Here is a 20894-nt window from a genome sequence, read left to right as displayed (position 1 = left end):
CAAAGTACCAAATCAGTTACAGGAATCGGTTTCAGCAATACGTTATGAATTGTCTGCTGATGTTTCCCCACGATCCACATGTCTTGCAGACAGATAGTTACTATAAGCTGAACCATTGCTCAACACTGCTAGACATCTCAATATGGTCCTGTGCCGCTGTCATGTGCTTCTGCCACCATGTTCTCGAATGAAACGCTACAGCCTACTTTCCTAACCCCTGGTTCGAATTTGGCTCAGTCTGACAAGTTTGCATGTTCTCTGTGTCTTCAAGTGGGTTTCCTCCCACAGTTCACATGTTTCAGATGAACTGGGGAATGTGAAGAGCCTGCAGTATGTGTGTGTGTGTGTTACCGCTCTACACATGGACTGATGATTGTAAGGAGTTATGTGTTGTCTTTAACATTTGGCTTGGGTAAAGATGTCAGCTAAAGAGTAGCTCATAATAATTGTACACTTTTTCAGAGAAAAGATAAATGAATACCTCAACTCAAGAAATGTTCAACCTGCTCATTAGAAACCAAATCATCACTGTAGCTGCTATTCAAAGTGTTCCAGACTGCATCATGAATCAGTTTACCAGATGAATCTTAAATGCATTGGACACTTACAGCAGCCATATCTACCCATGTGCTTCACAACCTGCCCATATCGACTATAATCTCGACCATCTTTAGCTATTGTCTGGATAATGGGCCGCATAGACACTCACCTCTAGTCTCTCCTTAAAGCAATACATCTCTCCTCACTTTCAGCAGCTTGGAGTCCTCAATGTTTTTCTTTTTTTTTTTTTTTTTGGGGTTGGAGGGACACTGTGTCACTGTTAGTCCCATTGCTTTCTAGAAAACACTACAATTGCAGGCAGTGCTATGATTGTGGTGTTAGGTGCTATGAAGCCCTTAATTATTTACAAAAAGCAGTTATGGCAAAATGTGTTAAATTATTAAAATCAGTATCAATACACTGAAAATATCTATGTAACCAGTAAATAAAGGTGCATCTAAGCAGAATTAAAGTGCACAATTTCAGTAGTTATGAGTACCAACGATTCATTGAATTATTAACCTTGTTTGTCTGGCTTGCGAATAAATATTGAGTTTGTAATATCTGCTCTGTGACTGAGTTGAAAATAAGTGGAACTGTTTGGAAAAGCTTGTATACAGATTTGGCAGGAGAATAAAAGAATAAATGAGAGATTTTAAGTGAATGTAAACTTCAGGGATTCTTATGCTATTTGTTATTGCTGCAGCACCCCAGCAGAAACCCCAGGGGGCCGGAGGGACGGAAAGAGCGTTTTCCACACGGACACAGACATGGGAAACTGCGAAAAGTTTAAACACATCGAGAGCAGTTCAAGAAGCTGAATGAAGACAAATTGCAAACATATAATGGGTGGTCCAGGGGTTGATCAACAGCTTCGAAACGTTTTCGTATGGGGTCTCTAATGACCGTTTTAAAATGGTTTAAGGAAAGGCTGACTACTGAAAATTTTGCACAGCATCTTTATTTATGGATACCATCAGTAGGCTGTTAAAGTCGGGCGTGCTGTTGCAAAATTAAAAAACAATCACACAGGGACGTGTTCCAGTGCTCTTGCGTGTTGCATGCGTGTTTTATATAAATAGAGATATTTGTGTTGGTTGCACTAGCTTCAACTACAGTCGAGACTCAGACAGGCCTGCTTGTCCCAGGGATCATGACCACCAGAGGGGAAGAGGAGAGCAGCTGCTTTTCAACATCATCCAGGATCTCCACGCTTGACCACAGAGGACCACCTGGGTGTGTGAGTTGTCAGCTTCATTGATACACCACCACCATCTGTCTCTTTGTCTAATGCAGCATTCAGTTTCTGGTGTGCCACTGCTTTTTAACCCTTGGGCTTGTGCTCCAGACATTTATATATTACATATAAAATTCATATGTAGGCTAGTGGAATTTTATGCGCTGTACATCTGTGGTGTGTCCGGTCAGACCTGACTGGTCATAAGAAATAAACTAGGACAAGCTGTTTTTGAAGGGAGCAGGCCTGTTGGCGTGTGATTAAAATCACGTCACACAGCTTTTGATACTCTTGTCGTCTCTCACGTAACTCGCTGTGCAGCAGGAGACTGACCCGCAGCTAACAGCAGCCAGCGGAAAGGAGCCCATTTCACCGACCAACCCATGAAAAAAAAGCAATGTTTGAAATGAGGTCACCATGGGTTCCAGCACCTGGTACCTTTATAAGAAAAAGTACGCCCTTCCTCTGCCTTAAAAAGGTAATTAATTGTAGAAAAAACCTTGGGTAAGGTAATCATAAACTACAGCCCTAATGACCATTATTTTCAATGGTAAACATTTTCATGTGTTCCTGAGCCCCAGAATTGAAACCTAATTACGGTAAAATATGAGCAAATCCTGCTACAATGGACAAAATTACCATACCATTATTAACACCATAAAATTAGTTTCACTTCATTAATCCCTCCATAATACTGCATGTCTATGTGTACCTGCATTCGTTCAGCTCTTGCTCTTAAAAAATGCACCATGTGTCCTGTACATAGTGACTATTATGCAGCAGTGAGAACATTAAGTGTATTTCAGTTTATCACTGGAAGATCACGTCATATGAGTACGTGGTGTCCCTTCATACTGTTTGGACATGCGCACAACCTCGATTTCATCTTTCTTCACGCATGGATGGTTGTTGGGTGACATTTTATCCCAGATCAAAACTGCAGGCCACAAGATCTATAGAACTCGTGGTACAGCGATTAGGAAACTGTACCCGTCAGGTCACAGGATCAGATGCCACAAGGTGCTCGCTGCTATATCTTAAGCTGCCACGCAATGATATTGAATTTATTTTCAGGAAGTAAACTCAACTGTAGTCCCATTTAAACACTTTTGCTTGGATACAAAGCTGAGTGTATGGTTAGATGTCAAAAAAGCAGACCCCAAGAAAATTGTACCCCCGCTGACACCTGAAAGTATGTGATTGGTGAGCATGTAGCATAGCTTCCAGAACTGGGCCGCATTTGTTCTTGTCAGCTTCAAGTTTTGTAAATCTTAAAATTGGCTTATATTTGGCTTAGATCAAATCTGTTCAATGTACTATTAAAGCTGTTCACAGAAATATTTTACAAATAAAGCCCCTGGTGTTGCAGGTGTGAACACTAATGAAAAAAAAAAACCCAGACTTTTGACCTTAAAGGCTGGGTAACGTATCATAACATCATGATAAAGTACAGTGTTTTGCTTTTAAAATTATGTTTTCAGCTTATTTTGTTAACAGCAGTGCTTTTCTCAAAGGATTTTAAAAATTAATATGAGAAAATTCTGGTATTTTCCTTAGGGGAGCTGTGCGGAAGGGGTACATTTGTAGAATAAAGTTACAGCGGGAATTGCACTCATCTGTAATTTTCTTTCAGCATACCCTTTCTGTAGACCACATTTTATTCTTGCGTTTTAGCCATATTTCATGACTTTCACCTTAAAATATTAACAACTCTGTCTGCTCTTAACCCTTTATTGTTTCTGAGTTTCTTTCTCCATTAGAAGCTCTTATTCTAGAACTTTCCAGCGGCTGTACAAAATAAACACGGTAACTGCTGAGGATTCCAATCCATGCTGTGGGTCACATGTGGGTCTAATGTGCACAAGGCAGCTGGATACAATAACTTCAAACGCGGACAGAGACAAAAAATGAGTCCAGAGCAATTTTTTTCATCAGTGCACTTTGCATTTGTAAAATATATAGTGATATTTATACTGAATGGCTTATTCTTGCTGCGCTAAAAGCCACCAGGTGTTGTGTTCTCAAAGATCACGTTAAGAATCTTTTTAAAAACCTGGAAAGGGTTGTTAATGTTAATTTTTTCAAGACTGGGTGGAAACTGGCCTGAAGCAAAGATTCAGATAAATGAATAAATGAAAATATCATGTTATGCTATAGTCAATATATGTTTCAGCTTATTTGTAATTGAAAGTCACCTTGAGTGAAATGCTCAATATATTTACTGTATATATAGATTTTTCACTATGGATCTTCAGGAATCATGTTAAGTTGTGATTTTGCTCAGCTGAGCATTTTGGTCAAGGTTACTTTGAGATACAAATTCTACAATGTCATTTAAAGCACACACTGGAAATTCAAGAGAAATTAATGAAACTACATCTTTCCCCTATGTATTTGGAGAGATCTGGGGACAAAATTGCTGCATCTCACATTTTTTTGTGGATGCCTTGGTAAAAAGTGTAAAATGAGAATGTATTTTTCCTACTGAGGAACTGCTGTCACCGATGAGTAGTTGGAATCTTCTTCAGGTTCCCTCCCTGTCAGATGGAGATGTTCTCTGAGAAACTGACAAGCGCTTATTGAAAAAGGCTGCTTCTACCTTATCCCAAGCGAACGAGGGTGGTTCCGTCATCCACCCCCCCCACAACAAGCGTTTGAGTGATGAGTCTGGAACCCATTGATTCTCCATCTCCTCGGTCAACACTCGAGAGCGGGACGCTCTTTCAAACAAATTATCTTCCCGTTTTCTGTTTGCGCATGCGGCACTTGATGTCGCCAGCTGAGGTTACAGTTTTACCCCAGTATTTGTTTCTCTGTTGCCCTCGTAGATTGATGGTGAGAGGGGTGCTGAGGGCGTCTCGAGCTCCGTTTGTCCAGCAAACGTCTCTGGCAATTAGGCAGGAGAGCAAACAACAAGGCCTCATGTGGGGACGCTCTTGTCTTTTGAGAGTCCCCATGGAGCATGTCCTTGTGCTTTTTTGGTTCCAAGACATGCTTATCATTATTATTTATTGTTATTAGAGCAGCGACAGCAGGTAGTATTACTGCTGGTTAGAGGTGCCGTTTTTGGATCTAGAGGGGGGTCATGGTGAACTGGAGCCTAACCCGGCAAACACAGGGCGCAAGGCTGGAGGGGGAGAGGGGGCACGCAGGACGGGATGCCAGTCCGTCGCCCATGTCTTGTGACAGACGGAATAATTAATCATGTTCTCCTTGACACAACTCAACACCTGACACTATGTGATATTTTGCTGCATGCTCACATTCCGTCAAAGTGAAGACTTGTTGTTCCAAACTGCCATTAGGCCACATCGAATGGAAGCAGAACTGATTGATAAATAATGGGAAGATCAAGTAGCGCGGAGTAGGTGATGTCAGAGTTTCCAGGTTAACCCATCCCACCTGACCTCACTCCACCCCACCCCACCACACTCAATAGTCTCAGCTCAGTAAAAACTTCCACGGAGCATTTTTCCATGATTTACCCCTGGCAGCTGCAGACAGTGGTGTACCACTATCCTATCATGCAGCTGAATTGTGTGTTTGTGTGTGTGTGCCTCTCTCTGAGGAGCCTTGGGCGGCGGGGTTGCATACCAATGTGCCCGTGGATCTGTGCTGAGAACTGAACTGCTGCTCACATTGCGCAGTTTGGTCAGCCTCCTTGGAAGTGTCATGTTGCTGCTGGCGTCTCCTGTCCTCCTTAGATGAGTGTTTCATGACTGAAATATTGTAACTCTCCCAATCTTACTATCCCCATGAAAAGTCCAACCTTAATAAAAATCCAATTTAAATGTCCTCTACTTGTGCGTGCACGCACCCACACACATCTAATATATGTGTAATGCTCGGTAAAAGCAACGGTTAAAATGTTACATTAATTGTGACTCTGGCTTGTGTGTCGCAGTGATATTCACCACCAGATCCGTGAATAACACAATGTAGAGTCTGGCCGATTTCAAAATGGTGAACGGCTGAAGAAGGAAAATGATTAAAATGAAATATGTACCTTATAACAATAGCAACGGATGAGCCGCAGTCCACGCTGGCATTTGAATATCTGGCACCGAAAAGTGCAGCATCCTTCATGAAAAGACTCCTGCCAGCCTGAGATTTAACTCCTAGGAGCCCCATCTGTCACAGTGTTTCTCATGTTACCCGTCCATACGAGGTGCGTCACGGACAGGGATGGGCGGAGGGACACTGTTTCAGTACCCTGCGCCACCACCCTCGCCATGAGGACACACATGGCCTTCTGGGCCAGCTTGCACAGCGCCGCCTGGAGCCATCAGGCTTCCAGAGGTTTTCCTTTCGCTTTGGAAAGGACAGGGAGGCCCAGTTACCTACTTGTGCTCAATAATTCAGTTGCCTTTAAAAAAAAAGCCAAAACGGACGCCAAGGGCAGGTTCACAAAGGCGCTTAAAGCAATCGCCATGGAGACCAATTTTTAGGTCTCTGGATCCCAGAAAGCTGCCAAGTTGTGTATAAAAAACGTCTAATACTCTGTTGAGTTCACTTACCAAATGAAACGTTGATCTGTGACACTTTATGTAAAATCTGAGCTGATATGGGTGAAGTTTTCCAAGTGTTGCATCTGGTTTTGTGATCATAGCGGTGCTGACGCTGAACGAAGAGCCGTGGAAATGAAGGAGCTTCTTGGTTGTGCTCCTGAGTTAGTAAATACTGTATGTCTGAACAATTACATCTTTTAAGCATCGGTTGTGATACCGTGTGTTTGTGTGAACGGTCTGCAGTAACAAAGCTGCAACAGAAAATCAATACCTCACTTTGAGGTCTGAAAATATTCCAATTCTGGCATTTAAATACCCTTTAACGACTTCATGCCAGAATGTTCTTATGTAATTGCCTGACACATTAAAATGAGCAGCAAAATGCCAGCTTTGTCTTTACACCCCCGCAGGATAAAGTAGAGCAACTCCTGTGAAATTAAAAAAGAAAGAAATATCATGTCCCTCCACCCACTGATGTGTAAAACGGTGGACGGCCGCGAAGACCGGACACTTGTTCTGTGCAGAGGGATAATCTGGGAGCACAGGGAGTCTCTTCATGTCTATTGATTAATGAAAAAAAAAATTTGCACACATGCAGCGCCTCGACGCTCTTGGCAAAAGGTGTCGGGTTTGCTTAGCCGGGGATTAGTAACTCGCCGGAGCCTGGAAGCACTTTTTTTTTTTTGCACAGACGCACCAGGCTGGTGTCAGATGCGATCACTGAAGGACTGCTTGCAGCAAGCAGGACCTGTTTCTACCGCTCTGCTCCAGAGCGGGCCCCACTTTCCCCTCGTGGCCATCCCTGGGTCCTCTCCACGTGGCTCTACCATTGACCCTGCGGGGGACGTTGTGTGGGGCCTCCGGCCAGGCCCCCCCCTGGGATGAGCGCTGCAAGGAGACCCCGAGACGCCTCCTTCCGCTGAGCCTCGAGCGCCGCTGCTCCAGCAGCCCTTTATTTGCGGTAAGAGCATCCTCCTGCTTCCCTTCGCGATGCACGAATGCAACAAAAGAGGGCCAACGAGCAAGAATTTTTGGGCGCATGTTTCCAGTCAGATTTTATTTTTGTTCAGAGACATGTTGGTTATTTATTAACGGTAATAACAATATTCCCAGAAGTTTGTTTTCGGATGGATAATTTGTTTGGCCTTTCGTGCTTTTTGGGACCACGTACTGCACCCACACTGGGGCTGCGACAGTTTTCAGCTGCTCATTATGCTCCAAATTCCGGAACCTTTACAATACTTAATAACACATAATATGAAGCACATGTTTGTGTCTGAGTAGTCGTAGCTCTATGCTGTTTGTGTGTGAGTAATGCATCACCTGCTGACTTTCAAGCCATCTTTAAAAAGCCTGATAGGCACCAAGTAAAAAACCAAACAAATTTTTCACATAATGAATCATCACAGACGTGTCTACAGATCCAGATCATTGGGATCTATTTCCTTACTTCATCTGTGCAATTTTTAATTTAAAAAAAAAAAAAAAAAAAAAACATACATAGATTATTTTTGGGGGGCACGGTGGAGCAGCAGGCTTGGCCGGGTCTTGCTCTCTGGTAGGTCTGGGGTTCGAGTCCTGCTTGGGGTGCCTTGTGACGGACTGGCATCCTATCCGGAGTGTGCCCCCTCCCCCTCCAGCCTTGCGGCCTGCGTTGCTGGGTTAGGCTCCAGTTCGCCGCAACCCCACTTGGGATGAGCGGTTTCAGACAATGTATGTGCATGTCTGTGTATTATTTAATTCAAATTTGTCGGTTCTCGACGGTAAAACTGGACTGGCTTCATTATGACCACGACTGAATTAGAGCCTGAGTATTTAATTGATTCAGAACTATAAATCCCAAAGTTTACTGAGCAGGTAAAGTGTATAAACCAGGAAAGGCTACATATTTTCCATCTGGCAGACAGTAGTCTTTTGTTTGCAATAATAATCATGATATTGTAAGATAGAAAAGCAAGTGACTGTACCCTTTTTACTGGAAAACCAAACATCTCACCGTTACCATGGTCACACACCATTAGCAGAATTTAAAAGTTCTAGAGTCGAATAGTGATAATTGTTCTTTTAAGTACATTTCCTTTCAGGACACATGAATGAACATCACACATTTGGGACACACACTGGAATTCGCAAGTGATGCCATGAAGGAAAATTTAATCATGTATGCATGCTATACTATACAATTACACATCAGAGTGTATAGCAATAATTACATGAAAGAAACTTGTTATTGCCTCAAAATGTAGTCCCTGCAGTTTAGCTGGTCCTCTTGCTACACAATGTTCCCCTCTGTCTTCCTGTGGAAGGTCTCCAAAAGCCCTCTCATAGCAAAACATTAATTGCTTTAAATCTCATTATGTTCTGGAATTTGCAAGAAAAGTTGCGTAACATCATTACTGCGGCTGATTAAGAATAACTAACTCCAAACATGCCAAAGCAAAATCCCAAATTATGTTATACACCTCATTAAATTAAATTTACAGTGTTCACAGCATGGGGTTTTTACAGCACCAGTATTACTGGTTTCAGTTATCCACGGAATGGGTTGGCTTTGAAGCAAAGGTAATTGTTGCATGATATTTCTAGTAGGTGATCACCCAATAACATGACGGGAATAGGAGATGCATTTCACTGTGGTGGCAAACCACAAATTATCCAGTTTTTTTAACTCAAGGTGACACCACAGCACAGTTGTGGTTGGTCTGGTAGGTCTGATCCACAATGAAGACAAGAATCACAAGTCAAACTTCTGGCAGATAGAAAGCATCGCGTACATTGCCTAATCTGTCCACAGGCCAGCGGTTCTCATCCAGCATGACCTTCGGCAATCCCTGAAAGTTAGCATGGGCGGTGCACTAGGAGGCCAAGTAAGATCAATGCCCCCATAATGGATGATGCTGTAAGAGAGAAATTGCCATAGGGGTGACTCTGTGGACACACGGTTTTCCTAACTCTCCATTACAAGGGACCCAGAGAACAAGTCTGAGTTGAAATGCTTATTTTGCAGATGTAAAAATGCAACTTGCAGCACAATGTGCGACCGCTACAATGTAAAATCCCTTCCGCGGGGACCGTATCAGTAATGCAGTATGTGTGGAAAAGAAATGAAAAATGGCTCCTCGTTCGCCGCGACGGTCTTCTGTGGACACTTGCGGTGATTTAATACGGAAGCATATCGGCGCAGTTGTTGTGCGGCGCATTCCGGACAGTGCGAAGAACGCAAATGTTAGCGGTTAGCTGACGCGGACATTTACCGGCTGTTCTGTCCACGGTTTGAACGCAAAGCGAGGCTGTGGACGCCGGTTCCCCCTTGCAATAAGAACAGTGCTAGATTGACGTGTTCATGTACTCGGAATTTGTGCCACGCTCATGAATAGACTGTAGGTCTTGGAGAGGCTTTTAAAGTATGGATGTTTTTGTTCAAGGATGCTTGTTCATAGAAGCACGTCTGGCTCGCTGTATCTACGGGGAATGGAACACATACTGCTCGCCTGTTTGGACTGGCAGCCGTCCCCCTCCTTCCAAAATGATGGCCACACTTGATGGAAATAGGGGACTGGGAGCCAACAGTGTTAACCATTGGAGTGTGGGAATGAATCCTATTTGTCACCTCTGTCAGGAACATTCCCTTTTCTTACGCGTGGAGGGTAGGAGCTCACGCTTGTGTTCACACAGTGGAAAATGCTAGTCTTCTGTCTGACCCGACATTGCATTTTCCTGATGTCCTTTCCCTCCAAAAGTGTTGTAAGCAATATATAATAAGCTGGTATTGTTACTGAGAGACCTGCGGAGGAATAATGAATTCAAGGCCCACAGACGGCTTCTCTGGCAGACTGTAAATACGCACTGCCAAAAAGAATGTTTTGAACGTGGCGGCTGCGTCGTCGTTTTGGAGTCCGTGTCAGCGTTTCCGTGTCACTGTTTCAGCGTCAGCATGTGAAGAACACGGGTCGCCTCTCAATGCTCGGGAGTCAAAGGGCTCGGCCTCCTTCGGCTCTGATGAATGCGGCCCCACTGAGTGTTTTTCTCCACTGCTCGGGTTTCGATCTTGGCAAGTGTTGGGACGTTGCCGCAGGGTTCCGGCGATGATTAAAACAAACCGTGGCACCAGGGCAGTGAATATAATACAGCTAATAATGCAAAAAATTAGCTGCAGGTTCAGCTTAAGTCATCATTATAAATGTGGGACTTTACTCTCCTTTGACCTTTAAACACACGGTGGGGCTGAGCCAGGAAAGACTGAACTAGTAACTAAACCACTGCAGTCTTAGATCCCAAAGAGGAACTCCTGTTGTACCATTAACAAATCTATTTTTTATTTTGAGAGGCCAACACAGAAATTCCTGTCAGTCATTGTGATGTCTGATTCATTGCAGTAACAGTGTCCCAAAGCATTTTTTCCAGATATTGTTTTTCATATGTTGGACGTCTTTTATGATGCAAAACAACATTCCATCGTAGTTAGATAGTTATGGCTTGGCTGCTGGCCGGAATGAAGACGACAGCGTTCCTTTTTATTTCTCATAGAAACGGCACCTCTCCCATTGAGTTGTCATTTCAAAGTGCGGACATGACTGCAATACCGAAACGCTTCTCACCGTGTTCCCTGCCGGTGTCTTGTAAATAACTTCATGCCACTTGCAGCCTTACTGCCAGGCCATTACTGACCGCTGTTTAGTGGGAAGCAAATGAACAAATAATTGTTTTATAACCTATTAAAAGGATCTAATTACGCAAAAATGACCGGTCCAAAAAACGTAAAAGAAAAAGAAATGAGTGAAAAGCTCCATAATATAAGATTTCTGATTTTCAAGGGTTCAGAAAAGCCGCTTTTCCCCTCAGTTTCAATGATCGTTAAGTGTCAATGCACTTAATTCGACATGTAATTACATTCTTGAGAGTATCTTTAATTATTTAATGCACATGTATAATTACATCTATATATACAGCAGATTATTTAAAGCATTAATTAATTATTGCAATCATGTGTACAAACAAAATGTACAGTTCGGTGGCCACTTGCTGCCTGAATAATATCCCAGCTGAATGCAAACAATCAATTATTTTGGAAATATATATGACTCAGGAAGTGGCCATCAGTCACAGAAAAAGCTGTGAAAAGGCTTCTGATAACCCCAAAAACAGCTCTTCTGGCTATAGGAGCTGGTCTTCCTATTAACAGCAGATAACTCTGAAGTGCAACTGGAAACCCCGTGCTTACGTTTCCTTGGGATGAACTGTTATCTGCTAAGGATGAAAGGGATGTCGGAAAACTTGGGTTTGATTTAAACCAGAGTTTATTCAGCTCAAGCCATTTGTTGCCTTAATCATTTTTCAGCACAAGGCACCTGCAAGTTCTGCCAGATAAGAGGTGGGGGCTCATATTACTTAGATAAATGAACTTAACAAAAAAAGTTGTCCTTGTGCCAGTTGTGGGATTTTAGTAATTCTCCATTTCTGCATAATTCTGGCACTGTCTGACTATTTTTCAGCACTAAGATATTTTGTACATTGAATCATTATGGCAATAATTTATAGGTCAGCTTAAAGCGTAGTAGTTAGCAGTGCTGCCTTTAAATTCAAAGGTCACAGTTTTAAAACCCACCTCCTGCTGTAGTACCCTTGAGGGTGGTACTTGCCCAAGAAATGCTTCAGTAAAATTACAAAGCTGTGCTAATGGGTAAGTAATCGTAAGTCGCTTTGGAGAAAAGTGTTAGATAAATGAATAAATGTAAGACTTTGCTTTCATAGTTTGAAAGTACTTGCTCACTTTCTGTTACTGGTGCTTTCACCTTTGGATCCAAAAGTTCCAGGTTCAAACCCCACCTATTGCTGTAGTGCCCTTGAGGTAGATGCTCAGCCTAAAATTAACAAGGTGAAAAAATTACCCAGCTGTTTAAATGGGTAAAACACTAAGTAGCTTAACATTCCAACTCACTTTTGGAAGTACAGCTAAATGAATAAATGTAGTTTTAAAATAGATTTAATGATCTGTTTTTCATTTTAAGGGAGCTAAGGAAACAAGGATGACTTGAGTCATTTTCCCCTCTGAGGTGACTTGCAAATTCTTTTTTAATAGTTATTATAATTTCATCAAAACAAACAAAAAAAAAGCATTCCGCAAAATTGCCCGACACTATCAGTTAGCAACATCCATTCCTGTTTTAGAAGTTCGGTGGTCTGGACACCAGGGTGTCTCATGCAGGGCTCATCTCTGGCTGTTGCACGTAGGATGCAGGAATGTGCTTCAGGCCCTCATTTGGATCTGTGTGCAGCCGTTAGTGAGGATTGCACTGCTGCTAATTTGTCATAACACTTCTTTTTGCGTGTCCTAACACATATTTTTTGTTTTTGAAGGCTCCCTTGTTTTTTCTGATCGTCGGGTGAGTTTAAAACACGATACAGCCCGATGAGAAAATAATGCATTGCTTCCAAACCAACGACGCCCCTCAATGGAACACCACGCGTTTGTTCCCATGTTGTTGCTCGACGAACAAAACAAGAGAAACCAATTTAGAACGCAGGCATGATACACAATGTGCGCAAAACAAGTTGGAAAAACATATCTGGTTAGGAGGTTTGCTTCAGGTCATGAACTGCGTACGAATGTTGTTTATAGGAGACATATGAAGCAGAATGTGCAGATGTTTTCTGCAGACACACCACAAGCAAGTATGGTGTCACACTGGAGTTGATCTGCTGGGCTCTTTTGGAATGAAAAATTCAATAAAAGCTCATACATTCTGCAGAGGATTGGTGTCCTGTCTAGGGTGCACCCTGTATTGTCCCCCATACTTCCAGGATGGGCTCTGAACCTCCATGACCATGCGCTGGACAAGTAGTTATGACCTATGGGTGGAGAGAAATTATTAATTCTGACCACAGATGCAGATGAATGCTGTTGGTTCAAAACACAAATTGCTGTTGCACTTCATTCAATATTTGCACATTAATAAATAGACCTTTTTTAATGCTCATACAACTTGGTGCCAGCTGTGTTTCCCAGAAAATGTGTAATTTCATCAGCACACAGGTACATTATATTTCCAGTCTGCTCAGAGCTGACTATTTGACAAATGAGTTTATATGGAAGGTTGTCTAAAACATTGAATTTCCAGTAATTTATAGGAAAAATGGCCAGGTCTAGCGTTGTGTGCAGCTCCTGTGATTATAGAAAAAAAATGAACTCAAGACGTAAAGCAACCAGGCAAAGCTTCTAACCAGTAGTTAGGATATTAATGGATAATAATAGTAATAATTTCCCTCCACTTTACAGAATTGGCTTTTCTATGTGTGAAGCAATGATGATAAATGAAGGCATTTGCGTAACCTTTCGTCCTCCCCTCGGGTCCTGTTTTATTGGCGGCGCAGACTGCCCGCACCGCGGTAACCTGAACCATATGGTGCTCCGTTTGATGTCCTCTCCGTGCCCCATCGGGGACCACTCCTTACATCCTTTCACCTGAGCTGGACGAGAAGCAGGACCCCCGCAGACCCCTGCTGCGCTCGGGTTGTAACGGACTGACCTAAACACAGACATTCCGGAGCCATGGCATTGAGCTCAAAAAATGAAAATAAGGAGAGGGGCAGTGAATTAGATGCCGAGGAAAGATGAGCACTTTCACTCATGATGCCAGGTGTTTGCAGCACTGGACAGAATCATCAGGGAATAAATATTTCGAAAGTAACCACAGGTTGAGGCTTTGCTTGGGCTGTGCCTCAATAGTCAAAGAAGCCTGTCTCACATTGCAGGTAGGACACTTCTTAGCACACTCAACAAAGCATTTTCACTGAGTTTGTCTTTAGAGGCCAACCCTTCACTAACCCTGAACTGCTTACGTGGTGCAGACGAGATGTCTTAACTAGAGATTTATATAAACTGTGGGAAGCCATAGAGCTCACATACAGAAGTGTCTCATATGCACAGTATACACTAATGATTCTGAGGTTTATTCTACTTAGGATATGTTGGCTTATTATGGGCGGGTGAATGGAGAGGACATGAATTACTTTTCTGTTCAACTACCCTTTGTGGTAATTACACAGAGCTGGGGAGTTCCGTTTTAAAGCTGCACTGTGAAATATGCTAGTAATCCTTTCACATAATTCAGCTTGCAAGAACATCTGAAAAATTAATATATACTGTACCTAATGGAAATACAATACACACATTGTAAAAAATAGAAAATGATCTCAAATGAAGTTTTAAAATTTTTAGATTTAGTATTTATTAATACAAATAATGTTAATATTTCTCAATATATGCATTTGTTAATATAAACCATACCTACCATAAGTATAATAACTACAAATTGCACCAAAATAAAATATTCTCTAAAATAAAATGATCTTTTGATTTAGATAGATACGATTTGGCATGTCACTATGATTTTTACACTCGTCACCCGGACCAGTTCACAATTATTATTGTGGTCTTTGGTGAAAACGGTCAGACATCCCCTGTGTTAGAATGTGACAGGAAATTTACTGTCTTCCAAAAAATAAAAACATCGAAGGAGACGTGTGAAGGGAAATACGCCTTTGAGTATTCAGCTCATTATCTCATCAAATGGAGAATGACAATTAATGGTGTTGCCAGAAAGTCTTTCCCCAGGATTCTGAAAGCACTCAGCACTGATTTTTGTGGCAGAGGGCAAGTGGGTACAGTAGTGAGACGGTTAAAGACTCGTAACCTGAGAGTTATTGGCTCAAGCCCCAGTCGGGACCATGCTGTATTGGCCTTATGCCACATGCTGAACTTGAACTACATTAACATGGAAAAAGTGCCAGCTGAATCACATAGCATATAAACAACATGCAGGGGTCACACTATCCCATTGTCATTATGCTGTATCGTGTTTAAAAAACAAAAAAGTTAGTCTAACGGGTAGCATGGTGGTTGGAGCGGTCAACACCCTTCTCACTACTGTCCAGTCTGAAGCTGTCAAAGTGCTTGACCACTGTGGGCTTTACTCCCTTTATAAGCTTTCAAAGGCAAGAAGGAGTTGCCTGTTTTAAACGTAAATTAAATCCCAACAATGAATAATTTCCCATTTCCCCTTTTAAGATCTTCAAGATTGATGTCCTTTTGATGAGCTGTCAAGGTAAACTAGGCAATTGCTTCTCTGCTTCATGGCCTTTAAGAACCGCAAAATGCATTTTTTTTGTTTTCCACTCATAATTAGTCCATTGGTTTCGTTACATTTTTTCAGTGTTTATCCCCACTTTACCCATTACTCCAAATAAATAGCATATTTTATGTTCTCACTTGGAGAGCTCGCTGATTGACTTGTTTGCTATGGCTCCATGGACACTTGAATACCATACACAGTCAGTGGAACGCTGTTTGGCCACGATAAATTAGTTACGCAGCATAAGCACAATTTAAAAACTATATATTTAAAAATTGAAGGCTGTAGCACTTATATGCGTTAGAGTATCCAGATTTGATATCAATGACACTTAGTAGTACACCATAGTGTGTCTCATGGAGTGTCAACAGCTGTAAGTCTCATTGGATAAAGTTGTTACCTGAATACTAGCAACAATCACTGTAGATCACTTAGGAGAAAAGCATCAGCTAAAAGAATAAATGCAAACAAATTTCAGAGATTCCTCTTAGTAATGGAAATCTATTACCTTGTGCCTGTTTATTCACATGTACAAGCTCATATTTTAAGTATATTTGCACAGCAGGTCTCAATAAACGAAGTTCATTTTATTTTTCTAAAAAATGAAAAAGCATAAATGAAAGACAGAAATCTAATTTTAATATTGTGTAAACCTTTTAATATAATGTAAATATTTTTGAAACTGACATTTTGTGTGGGTGATTCAGAACCCTGGGTGGTTCATACAAGAGTCGGTTCCATTTAGATGGATGGCTCACAAATTTTGGAGGGAAATGAGTTTTCTGCAGAAACGCCTCCAGAATCACCTGTTTCTCTCGTGTTCCGGACATGTTATTCACTGCTTGCTTCATTATCCAGCATTTTGATTTTGACTATAAAGACTTCACTTAGTGCTGCCAAATTCAGTTGCGACTCATATAACTAATGAAGGTGGGAAAAATGAACTGAAAACACTGAATCGTGCACACAGAAAACACAGCAGATGCAGAAAATTATGCACAGTCGAATCTATGCATATTTAATATAAAAAGTCTGCTAATGAGCATCATCTTGTTCAGCAAAACAAATCCCTCCAGCCCCAGAATGCATGCCGGTGTTTGGGCCCAATTTGAGACTGTTTAATGTCTTCCCTTCCTGCTACCCAACAAATCTCGGGCTCCCATCAGCCACCTGTCTGGCGTTCTCCATTGGAGTTGCCTTTCATCCTCATGTCTCCTGTGGTGAGACACTGGTGAAAATGTTATGGAGAGACATCTGTCCCTGTCTGATTTTACCAGTGGATGGACAGACCTCATGATGGTGGAGATGCCAAAGGTTGAGACTTAGCAAGAAGCTGCTGAATATGTTTCACAAATATCACTAGACTGGCAAAATGTACCAAAACATATAATACCAAAATTATGTGCCAGACTGTTTTGGAAATTATTAGATTTAATTTGTTTTAATATAATGAAGAGAATTCCAGTGTATTCATGTTATTTATATATGTTTACTACATTCATTAATTGAGCAGATGTCTTTTTCCAAAGCGATGTGCAACGAACCATTTCACCATCAGCTAGACAGTTAAAGATACGGACATGCAGCTCTCAGTATTTACTTAATTCAAAATCTTGTAGTTGTACATAGAACTGATTTGAAATAACAAGGTATTTGTGACAGATTATGTAGTACAAGTTGAAGCATGGAGTAGGAGATCAGGAGAGAAGTGTCTCTGAAAGAGATTTGTTTTCAGGCTGTTCTTGAGTGTTGAGAAGGATTCAGCAGTTCTGACTGACAGATGGAGCTCATTCCATCACATCTGAGGCACAACCAAGACACTTTGGGCTTTTGATTTTGGACCTCTTGTGCATGGGACCTGCAAGCAGCCAGAGATAGAGAAGCATAGCAGTCATGTCATAATGTTCATGTGTCTTCAGTCGTAATCTGATGCCACACTGCAAGAATCTAAAACTGATTGTTTTAAGTCATTATAATGAAATGAAATTCAGATGCTGTGGCAGGGGGGTGTGGTGACACAGTGGGTTAGACCGCCTCCTGCTCTCCGGGGGGTCTGGGGTTTGAGTCCACTTGGGATGCCTTGCAATGGACTGGTGTCCCGTCCTGGGTGTGTCCTCTCCCCCTCCAGCCTTACGTGCTGTGTTGCCGGGTTAGGCTCCGGTTCCCCGCCACCCTGTATGGGACGAGTGGTTCAGATGCTGTATCAGGTCAGATATGCCTGACAACAGATGAAATGAAAATGGGAGCTCAGGATTCTTTTTCCCATTCATGTGCTTTCCTTTCCTCATTGACACCTATTTGTCAGTGGCCTGTTATAGGTTGTGGTGATGCTAGTGTGTGCTCAGGGACCAACTGGGATCTCAAGCTCAGGAGGAAGGCTGTGAAAGCATGGGAGTAGAAGTGTACATGGTGATACCCCCATTATCACCCCAACCCAACCCCTATTAGAGCTGCTGACTCGTCGCATTCGCCTGAGCACCTCTTTCGCTCCGGAAACACTGATCCAGATGGGATCATTTTGAGCTGCATCCTCTAAAAGCTCTTCTCACTCCCAAGAATAATGTGCCTGACCGTCCCCTTGCATTATGTTTGGGGGCGGATGAAAAACAGTGTTTATCACTTAATTAGGCCATTCGTCTCTGTGGTAATTTGACCAAATTACCCCCACCGTGGGGCAATGATTGACACCAGACTAGAATGTTTCCACATTGACTGGTTCCTTGTTTATTGCATGAAGCTCTTGTCAGGAAATGGCCCCTTTTACACATGAGCAACTGAGAAATTAAAATGCATAAGGACAACAAAGGGAGATGTTTGATGTATGCAACTGGGATCATAGATATTAAGACTCTTGCAGTTATTTTTAATGGCATAAAACACATTCAAGAGGCTGATGATACTGTTCCCATTGATACTTTGTAGAATGTGTAGTGCCTTTCTAGACTTTTTTTTTTTTCTAATCATCATGCTTTTTAAGGAATATTGCAGCACCGATTTTGTCCCTGCTGTTTCTGCTGCTGCAAATCACAGGGGCTATTTAGGAGAAATTCCAGGAGATACTTTTTTCCCAGCTGGAAACATCTTTATCTGAATATTTATGAATGGATCATGATAATGAATTGCAAAAAAGAAATTGGTGTTTAAAAGGACTTTTCCAAGTATTTACATTACATTAACAGTAATTCATTTAGCAGACACTCTTCTCCAAAATGCAGAACTGAGAACAGAGCTGAATTTTTTAAAAAAAAAAAAATTGCATATGTGTTCATATGTATAATTTAGAATGGAAGATTTGCATTTGGATTGTTTCCCTTTGCTGTGGAGCAGTTTTGCTTCCCTTCGTGCACCCACCTCTGCTGTATCTCTGAGCAATCTCAGATTTGTAATGAAACGCCATCGTTTCTGGTGTTTGAGTGGCGGCTGACGACTTAAGCAAAGACAACCGTTAGCGCCGACTAAAAATAATAGGTCTGACACGAGCACCGATACTCATGGCATTCCTATGAAATAGAGATACTCCAAGTTGTCAGCTTATAAAGACATGGGCCTATGGTGGGGCCGGTTTGTCGACTGCTTATCACCCTTGCCCTCCAACAGGGCGTGTTTGCTATTTTTATCCTCGTCGACGAGTCATCTCCTGGGAGCTCTCGAGCAGATTTTTATTACGCTGTCATGTCCTCCACCAACCCATTCCTGTGGGGAATTTTAATGCGATCTTTATTAATGCGTTCCAGTGCCAGCGAAACTGGAACCTTTTATGACAAAATTGGTGTCTGGTTCATTAAAGTGAAAACTCAATTATTCTTGTGACAGGTGGGAGCCACACATTATGTGCAATTTAACAGGTTTTTTTTTTTTTGTTTTTGGTTACTTTTTTGGGTAATGGATTCAAAGTGCTTGACAATTATTCTTAGGCGATGAAAAGCCAGAATGTTCCTGTTGACGTTCATAGGTCCTTGTTGTAAATGCCATGGCAAAATATGGTTGGTTTCATGGTGAAGCTGGAAAGTTTGTTTTGTTAATAGCTAAATATTGCCATATATTGTCTGTATATAGAATAATATTCAGAGTATCGGAAATTTTTCAAGCTCAGAAAAAAATGAAGGATCGGAAAAACTCACAGTCACTATTTCAAACTATCTGGCTCTGTGCAGGGATGGAAAAAGACACTGACCGGTGCCTCTGCAGACCTACAAGCTAGTTGGAGGGGGTGAGTTTCATATTTCCCCGTGTTTTGTAGAGCGAAGGTAATGGTAATTTAACTCGCTTTCCCACTAAGAACCCTTGTCCCCAGCTGACATGCTCAGCAGTGTTAAATTCAAAGTAAAAGGGTCCGAGCACCACTGCTCCCAGTGTTCGTATGTGTTAGACGTTTTGTTGAACATATTCCTATGTATTTACACCGAACCTCTATCCTGAGATCCTTCAGGCGGTGTCTTCATTGTAATATTTGTCCAGATCCTATGCTTTCTCCACTTGGGAGAGAAGGAAGCCAATGTACAATATACATACTACCTCTGTGAAAGAACAAGGACATGATTTGACATGTCACAGAGATCTGTGGTTTTCTTCATCAGTACCATACAGTACCATGCAGCACTGTGTTTGTATGGTAACTTCCAGCGATGCCCACACAGATACCTTACCCCCTGCCCCACTGCCCCAGCGATTGCAGCGGATTCGGTGAAAAAGCATGGTCAGCAAAGTGCTCATAAAACAAAGGGAGAAATCTCTGCCTACATGTTACCAGTCTAGTACAAGTCTGGTCCAGAACCTAATGGGAACTGAACACAGTGTATCACTAGCAAGTACCATCACTCCAGTCATAATTTTATGACCCAAAGAAGGTGCTCTTGTTCTCAAGGCAATCAGAGCCAGTTCTATAATTATGTGAACCTAGCCAGCTGCCTCAGGTTGCCAAAATCTGGGGGCCACTGAAATGGAAAAATAATCTGTAATATTGGAAAAAACATAATTAACACTTAATTAAGCTTTATTAGAATGTACATGTACACAGAATAATCTTCAACACACAGTAATAATATATAACATTACAGTATAAAACATAACAATGTAGAAACTTTTATAGTAATTAACAATATAGTAACTATTATAGTATAGTAGTATAACAATATAGTAAGACTACTGTTAGGGACAGGTGGTAATGTAGTGGTTAGTGCTGCTGCTTTGGACCCAGAGGCAGGATCCAGCTGTAGTACCCTTGAGCAAGGTACTAACCCCAAAGCTGCTTAAATTTGAAACCGTATCCGTTATAGATAGATGTGTGGCTGTATGCTGTGAATAGTATCTATTTATCTCTTGAACACGCTTTAGCACTGAAAAAGAGTTTACTTTTCTGTTGTGAAACTGTAAATTTGTGTTCTATGCATAAGCAAAGTTTGCATTCCCTTCTTCACTGCCTCTATGTGTCTGTGTGTTAAACAAGGTAATTTATTATTCCATGCCTACTTGCACATC

General features: G+C 41.8%; 1 protein-coding gene across 1 annotated transcript in view; it reads left to right on the top strand.

Moving 5' to 3' along the window:
- The first annotated feature begins 7069 nt into the window (after positions 1–7069).
- Positions 7070–20894, top strand: part of LOC108921143 (semaphorin-3A-like) — a 115962-nt gene continuing 102137 nt past the window's right edge. Inside the window, exon 1 of the mRNA XM_018730461.2 lies at positions 7070–7246. The gene's annotated coding sequence lies outside the window, so the exon portion shown is untranslated. The remainder of the gene's footprint in view (positions 7247–20894) is intronic.

This window comes from Scleropages formosus, chromosome 5, assembly GCF_900964775.1.
Source record: "Scleropages formosus chromosome 5, fSclFor1.1, whole genome shotgun sequence".
NCBI classification, from domain to species: domain Eukaryota; kingdom Metazoa; phylum Chordata; class Actinopteri; order Osteoglossiformes; family Osteoglossidae; genus Scleropages; species Scleropages formosus.
Note: the sequence above shows the minus strand (reverse complement) of the source record. Positions and strands in the feature narration are given on the sequence as shown.